At 37.3% G+C, this 7,500-nt stretch overlaps 1 protein-coding gene across 9 annotated transcripts in view; it reads right to left on the bottom strand.

The window, feature by feature from the left end:
• LOC135223644 (unconventional myosin-XVIIIa-like) overlaps positions 1-7,500 on the bottom strand; it is a 1,035,943-nt gene that overhangs the window by 87,062 nt on the left and 941,381 nt on the right. The window lies entirely within an intron of this gene.

The raw sequence follows: 7,500 nt of genomic DNA, 5'->3' as shown, positions 1-7,500 counted from the left end.
TTCTCCTGTCTTCTAACAGGCGATTCTGGAAGAGGGGAAATGTTTCTGGAGAAGAGTGGGGATTGTTCATTGGAGAAATGGTGTACTGACTTAATTACTATGTTGACTGTGCCTAGTGGTATGGCTAAGCTAATGTTAGTGTTTGATTGATTACCAAGGGTTGTCTGGCTTATTTGGACATTGAGTTAACATTTCATTTAATCATCCTGTTAAGAATCTGAGTTATTCAGTTAGTACTTTGCTTTTGAATAAATGTATATTTTTGTAATTAACGATTCTGATTTGATGACCTTAGAGAAGGGAGAGAGACAGTTATTGAGAATTGAGAGAGAGAGAGAGAGAGAGAGAGAGAGAGAGAGAGAGAGAGAGAGAGAGATAATATGTTACCAATTACCAGTTGCCTGCCGTTCTTGGTCCATTGCTACCTTTTAAAATGATAACGAGATGATAATTGTCATCTCGTTATTAGTGGTGGCAAGCGGTGTTTGAACAATATTAAGCCTTTTGTGAGATTAATAGCAGCTATAAGATGCTGTTTTCAAAGATTCTGGTTGTGGGAATGTGTTAGATTTCAGTTGATAAGTGACGGGAGTTAAGAATTGTTCAGCCGTTGGATGTGGTACTGGGAGGGAAAAATTTGACTAGGGTCAGAATATTCATCAGTCGCGAGACATTGCGAGCTATGTGTCACTCAGTTGGACTTTAAGTGTGGGTTGCCAGTGTTTTATCGCCCGAATAATGAGTCGTTCGAGTATGTGTGTATTCGTGTGTTGATACGGAAGCGTGCTCGGTTTGGCGCTCGGGTATTCTCTCATTTGAAGATGTGAGTGTGATATTATTGTTTTTTGCCTTTGTTTGTGAATCATTTTTTCGAGTTAGAAAATTAGTTTAGAGTACCATTTTTTTCCATGGAAGCAGAATGCGATGTGTTTTTTTTCTTGGCACATGTTAAAGGAGATGCATTTGTCTTGGTTTTGACACACATGTATACGTGTAAAAGTTTTTCATACATACAGTTCAGTTCTTGGGGATGCTTGGATTGCATTTTTATGGCCCTTGGAGACAGAGCGCTCGCTCATGTATACGCACTCAGCGCAATTTTTGCTGAGCGACTGAGGGGTAGTGCCCAAGAGAGACTAGTGGGATGCTTCCATGGGGGAATGCTTGACGGGGGGGTGAACTTCTTTTTTTTCTTTGTGTCAGGGTAATGGGGGTAAGTTTGGCCTTGAATAGGAAAGTTCAATGCCATCATATCAGCTGATAGCCACTGGGAGATGATATGATATGCCCGTAGGGTTTCTTTTAGAAAGATTTCTTTTCTTTCTTTGGGGTGGAGAGAAAATGAAATGAAATGCATATGAATTTGGTGCAAGTTTTCCTTATGCTTTGGAGAATACTTTTACGCAATGTTAGAGGGCATAATTATAAATGGGGATACAGAGATTACTTTATAATGGGGGTATGTTTGGGATATGGAGATTATTTTAAAATGGGGATGATTGGTGTTGTATCTAGTGATGTCAAATGGTGATGCCATTGGTGATGAATGGGTGTTTGGTGCTGCTAAATGGTGATGATTGGTGATGTTGAATGGTGTTGATATTGGAGTTATGGGGGTATGGCAATGGCGATGAATACTGGCGAATGGCAATATTAAAGCCTTACTGGAGATATTTTATGGAGAATTACTATGGAGAATTATTAATACGGGGAGATATTTAAGTAGAATTACTATGGAGGATTATTATCATTACTGGAGATATTTATGGGGATTCTGTCAGAGTTCATGGTGTTAATAATTTTTGGGGAATGTGCCAATGATTTTATGGGGGGTGATAGTAATTTTGGTGAATTTTGGTGATACTAGCGAGTACTGATAGTTGGTGATTCTGATACCTAATACTGGTGAATGGGTGAGCACTAATTTTGGTGATACTGGCGAGTGCTAATATTGGGGGAGTACTGATATTTGCTAATACTGGGGATACAACTGATACTGGCGAATTCTGATACTGGTTTTATTTTTTATATTAACATGGGTGTTGTAATGATGACTAAGGGTGGTGATGTTTTGTGGATATGGGGGGTACTAACGACACATTTTTTGTTTTTCTTTTTTATGAGTTCAGCAGATGATTGCTTTAAGTCTACGTGAGTCACAGATGTTACAGGTGTCACGGGAACGGTTAACAGTGCCGTTGATTTTTCTTTTTCCCTTTTTTTGGACGTTAGCCATCGATGACGTAAGTTTTTCTTTATCATGGGCGAATTTGAATTTATTTTTCTCTCCGAGCAGTTTGTGTAGATTTCTTTTTTTCAATATCTCAGTTGGTGACTTGGAGTCATTGTTGGGAATGTGTTGATAATTTCAGCCGTTTGATGCTGCAATGAAATTTAGGGGAGAATTTTTGCATTTCTGCATGTCTACATAATGGCACTACATTTTTTGTTCTCTGGATATTTGTGTTCCGGAAATTGTTGGCCTCTTGCACAATTGTGTTTGTAGCAATTTTGCCAGAGATAGGAAACTTGGTTAAGTTTCTAGTAGCCAGTGCCGAGGTGAAGTCTTTGCTTAGACACTTTGAATTTGAAGTTTTGTTGTAATGAGTTATGGCACACTGATTTTTTCTAGAATTTCCTGGGCAATTTATTTGCCGAGTTTTTGCCCTTTCTCGGCAGTTATGCTAAACAGAGAGTTTATAGTTTTTGACTGTAACTTTGAGCTCCTTAGAGAGGCTTCTTGGGACTATTTTACTGGAGAATTGGAGATATAATATTTTGGGCCATTTGATATTTTTTATTTTTTTTTTGTTGGAAGTATTCCATAGTTTAGGCCTATAGCGGTGACAGCTATGTTTAGTTCAATTATTTTTGCAGCCATTTTTGTTGCAAATAGAAACGTTTGTGAGGAGATATGGAGCAATATTTTCGAGTGTATCAGCTAGATGCTTTGAGTGCATTTTTCGGAGATGGAGTTACATTTTTTATTATCCTGCTTGGAGATATAATATTTTTTGGAGACTTGATTTTATTCCACATGGGGTTATTAGTGAAATGGAGGGAATATGGTGTTATGGGGTTATTGGCGAAATGGAGGGGAATTATTTTTGTTACCTGGGTGGTATTATTATTAACATGGTGATATATATGTGGGTAGCATTAATCTTTGGCGAGTGGCATTATTGCATTGCAGTTTTATGAGTCCTTATGGAGATGTCGCATTTTTTATATTCACCAGCGGGTTATTTTTGGCGGCATATAATTGCTGAATTGTGAGTTTACCGTAGTTAATATCCCAAATAGGTGATAATTTGTGTTACATAATTGGGCTGTGTCATGTGGGAGTTATATCTTTAAGGACAATTTTTGGGCAACATTGGAGATAATTTCGGCAAATGTGATTATATGGGGCTTTTTGAGAATCATGGGTTTCTGAAGTTGCAAGTCTGACTAGACAAATCTATGCTGCAGTTCGAGCACCTGACGTGTTCACAGGTGGATTTTTACTGATAATGCCATGATGAGTCCGGTTGCTGACTCCTTTCCTTCAGTGTTGATTACTCAGAGTTTTGCACTATTCTGAGAGATGCTGATTCTGGCTTCCTACGGAGATGTATCTGTGTAAGGGGGTTGTTTCCATCGCTTCCGATTGATGAAATTGTTGCGATGACAAATTCCAGGTTATCATTTTTAGTGATAACCTGGGCTGGGTTTGTTACGTGTGTTTTTTTTTTCTCGGGCTCATTACTTTTTTTTTCTTGTGAGAATTTGTGAGTTTGAAATGCGATGACAGAGCTCTGTATAGTTTCTGTGAGTTCTGGGGTGTGTGTTGACTTGTGTGAATTTGGCAAGCCTTTTTTTTTTATATTGTTGGAGAATTGGGTTGGAGAATTTGATATTTTTCTTTGCAGGGTTATGATAGAGATTTAGGATTTAGCGATCCTACGTTCCTTCACGAGTTTTAGTTAGAAATTAGTTCAGTGGTCATATTAGTGGTCATATTAAATGGGGTTAATGGGAAGGAGTTCAGATAATAATTTCTTAGAATTTTTGAGGTCATTACTTGACAGAAGTATGTCTGGGGTTAATTTTTCTTTAATTGACCGATGACATGACTGACATACTGCAACACCATAAACATTGTTCCCCAACGCTAGCAAGAACGCCCTTCAACCACTGTTGCAGAGATGTTGCTGATGTTTGCCCACATGAGAGAATTTTACGAGTGTTCGGGGTTCTACAGCGCTTTTGGACTACGGGAGTCACCAGTTGTCTTCCGCGGGGAGACGTTTCGCCTTTCTACAGCATGTTTCACGTGTCTGTACAGCTGCAGACCAATCACATACACGGGAGTGTGAGAAAGTTCAAGATGAGGAGATATTTTCAACTGTTATTATAGCCCATATGCAAGCTGTTCGAAATGGCGTATGATTGACGTTGTACTGCCAGACGTGCAATTATCATAGTGTTTAATGAGCCGGCCAATGTGTTTTTTATATGTAAGAGCTGTTTTATGTGACCTGTGGCTAGGCTGGCGCTAGCTATAGAGGTGGCCGAGCAATCTGTAACATAAAAAGGGGTATTTGCTATGATATATTATAAATAATATATAATGTGATATGCTATGACGTTTCTTAGAATGTAGAGAATCAGCAATTTAACTTCCCTGGAGACAGTGTTCGAGTGACAGCTTAGGAATGATAATGCATCTTTCTTTGGGTGGTGTGATCAAGAGTGCTGTCTTAGCAAATCAGTGCCTTGTCCTCTCGCTATGAGAGCTTGATGTAGAGGTGACTTTGAAACTGGACTTAAGCAGTTTATTATAGGCGTGAACACTGAGTGTGGGTTCGTACGTATGTGTGCACTTTTCCCCCTACATAATGAAATGTATTGTTACCATGAAGGGGAGACTGTTACAGAGAGAAAGCAGAGCCAGGATGGCTCTGCCAAAGTGTTTTTATTGAGTGACAATGCAACTGTGCTGAAATGGGTAAGCCTTTTCTTTATGTTGGCCAAAGTGTGGCTGGATTGTATTTGAATATTTATTTCAAAGATACTCTGTTTATATGACCTTTGATTATGATATTGTGCTTACCAGTGTTCTCCTGTCTTCTAACAGGCGATTCCGGAAGAGGGGAAATGTTTCTGGAGAAGAATGGGGATTGTTCATTGTAGAAATGGTGTACTGACTTAATTACTATGTTGACTGTGACTAGTGTTATGGCTAAACTAATGTTAGTGTTTGATTGATTACCGAGGGTTATCTGGGTTATTTGGACTTTGAGTTAACATTTCATTTAATCATTCTGTTAAGAATTTGAGTTATTCAGTTAGTACTTTGCTTTTGAATAAATGCATATTTTTGTAATTCACGACTCTGATTTGATGACCTTAGATAAGGGAGAGAGAGAGAGAGAGAGAGAGAGAGAGAGAGAGAGAGAGAGAGAGAGAGAGAGAGAGAGAGAGAGAGAACGTGCTACCAATTACCAGTTGCCTGCCGTTCTTGGTCCATCGCTACCTTTTAAAATGACAACGAGATGATAATTGTCATCTCATTATTATATATATACATATATATTTATAATGGACAATATCCCTATGTGTATCATGTATGTATATACATATATATATATATATATATATATATATATATATATATATATATATATATATATATATATATATATATATATATATATATATATATATATATATATATATATATATATATATATATATATATATATGTATGTATGTATGTCGCTCTACTTGGGGAGTAATAACTGATAAATAATAATATAGACGCTATCATTGATATACATCTAAAGGAAAATATTTTTTCCTTTCACGGCGTAAGTATTTTCAATTGGTCAGATTGCAAGGGAACCCACGTTCGATCTCAAGTAAGAAAAGGGACAGCATGGACTCGTTTTGTAAGAAGTTCAATTATACATTTGTTGATCTAATCAACGAATTATGTATTCAGATGCTGTAGATATTAGCCTGACCGTGGGGGAGAGAGAAAAAAAGATTACAAAAGTGAATAATCAGTGCTCCTTCTCAACTTTGAAAAGTGATCTTTTCCCCCTAGGGATAGAACTATTCTTCAAATGTTCACTCTCTCTCTCTCTCTTCTCTCTCTCTCTCTCTCTCTCTCTCTCTGACACACACACACACACACATATTTCAGGAATATAGGGAATTACTCTTACAGATATAATTAAAATAAAGCTGAAGGTTTATAGCTCCTTTTTGAGAGGAAACAACAGTACATACCTGTTTTTTTTTCTCTCTTGCCAACAACCTTTAATATCTCATCACACTTTCTCTCAAATAATCTAGCACTCCGAATACCCTGTCTCTCTATCACACTCACGAACACATGTGTACCATGAACAAATATAACTGCACTTACAAACAATAATTAGACTGAAGCAAAGCTATATCGCTAAATTTTGACAAGTATCCTTGAAAGAAAATACGTACATTGTATATTGTTCTCTCTCTCTCTTCAACACCTTATCATGGTACACTTTCTCTAAAATAGTCTCTCTCTCTCTCTCTCTCTCTCTCTCTCTCTCTCTCTCTCTCTCTCTCTCTCTCTCTCTCTCTCTCTCTCATACGAAATGTACAAAGAAAATTACACTTACATACACTGATTAGAATCATGAGGAAGTCATGTTCATGAGAGAGAGAGAGAGAGAGAGAGAGAGAGAGAGAGAGAGAGAGAGAGAGAGAGAGAGAGAGAGAGAGAGAGAGAGAGCATGCGTAAAAAACTACCAGTATAGTAAGCATTTGGTTGTTGGAGAGAAAAAAAGACAGGATACAGCCACCAGTCAGAAGATTTTGGAAAGTAACTTACAAATTGTGCAACCACCCTGTAATGAAAAGACTTTTGTAACGTAAATTTTACATATAAATATCCCGATATAGTGATGGCAAGGTAGTCCCACTCTAGCGACGAGTTTGGGACTCATTTGAGCATGTGATTTTGTGATGTCACGCAAACAGGTCGTAGCGACAATTTACTATGAATACATAGGGATAATTGCCTTTTTTACAATTTGAAATATGATTTAATAAATATCCCTCCATAGATTTAAGCGGTGAATACGATTTTGGACATATGAAATATTGTAGTTCATGTGAATATTGGTATTGGAGAAATCGAATAGGTAAAATGTTGCACAAATAAGGTTTTTTATGTGAAACTTTTAGAGACTGACAGGATCCTGGAGACCGAGGTCGCGAGATTTTTTTCCCACGATTTTTTAAAACTGCCCTGCCTTGTCCTTGTGTGCATTTGGGACCTCGTTGTCAACTATTTTAAAGTTGACTTCATTTTGTAAGTTGTTCATGTATTTTGTTAAATTTACATAGTTTAATTTTGTGATAAAATTGTGAACCCGGATTTTATCAAAAAATTAAACTACGTAGTAAATACATGAACTGAAAGGCGGATTCCCGCCAACGAACAACTTACACAATGAAATCAACTTT

Source organism: Macrobrachium nipponense, chromosome 10 (assembly GCF_015104395.2).
Source record: "Macrobrachium nipponense isolate FS-2020 chromosome 10, ASM1510439v2, whole genome shotgun sequence".
Classification (NCBI taxonomy): Eukaryota; Metazoa; Arthropoda; class Malacostraca; order Decapoda; family Palaemonidae; genus Macrobrachium; species Macrobrachium nipponense.
Note: the sequence above shows the minus strand (reverse complement) of the source record. Positions and strands in the feature narration are given on the sequence as shown.